The sequence below is a fragment of the Myotis davidii genome, unplaced genomic scaffold (genome assembly GCF_000327345.1).
Source record: "Myotis davidii unplaced genomic scaffold, ASM32734v1 scaffold495, whole genome shotgun sequence".
NCBI classification, from domain to species: domain Eukaryota; kingdom Metazoa; phylum Chordata; class Mammalia; order Chiroptera; family Vespertilionidae; genus Myotis; species Myotis davidii.
Window position 1 is genome coordinate 313437 of NW_006286239.1, and position 912 is coordinate 314348.

The 912-nt window shown below is 45.5% G+C and overlaps 1 protein-coding gene across 3 annotated transcripts in view; it reads right to left on the reverse strand.

The window, feature by feature from the left end:
* Positions 1–912, reverse strand: part of PLS1 (plastin 1) — a 165165-nt gene that overhangs the window by 42531 nt on the left and 121722 nt on the right. The window lies entirely within an intron of this gene.

Sequence of the window (912 nt, forward strand, 5' to 3'; positions counted from 1 at the left end):
CACCACCAGGCATCAGCATCAATTAAGATCAGGGTTAAGTATTACCTTTTGGAAGACTTCCCTAGATTCTCTTAGAATTTGACCACATCGTAATAAATTATCCAGTGAAGTCATATCCAAAGATGGCTATCATAATTCTTCCCTGTGAATACATATAGCTCCTCCCATTAAAAGGCAGAGTCTATTTGCACACTTTTTTTACTTAGTCTGTACTTGTGACTTGCTTTGACCAATAGAATGCAGTTAAAGTGGTGTGCTGGGGCTCCAAGCACAGCCTGAAGAACTTCTGCATGGGTCCTCTTGAACTCAGCTTCCACATAACAAGTCCAAAGACTGACAGCCAAGCTAGCTAGATGAATAGGCCTCTTGGAAAAGCAATGATTCACTAGACATGTGATTGATGCCCTTGCCCTAATTTGGGCCAGCCCAACTCTCAGCTGAATGTAGTTAGTGATCCCAACCAGAACCATCTGAAGCAGAATCACCCAACCAAGCTGCAATAACCCACAGAATCCTGAGAAACAACAGGTTGTTATTTAAGTTATTAAATTTTGAGTGCTTGTTATACAGCAGTATCTAGATCACGGAAATATCCATCTACTAGATGTTTCTCTCCCTGTGTAATTGAGTAAGCTTCAAGAGTTAGGTCTTTGCAACACCCCCTGCCTGGCATCATGTTCCACAGGAGGGGTTTAATATGTACCTGATTAACTGAATTTTAAAAGAGAAGAGCCCCCTGCAGCCAGGAGGATGGTGGAACTCTCCTGGGGAGCCCCAGTGCTCCTCCTCCAGCTGCTGTGGATCCACCGGGCTGCAGGCTCCAGGACAGGGGCCCAGCACCCTCTGGCCAGGCTGGCACTGTGGAGGGCTGGCTCACTGGGCAGATTCTTTGTAATCCTTTTGTAAAAGCTT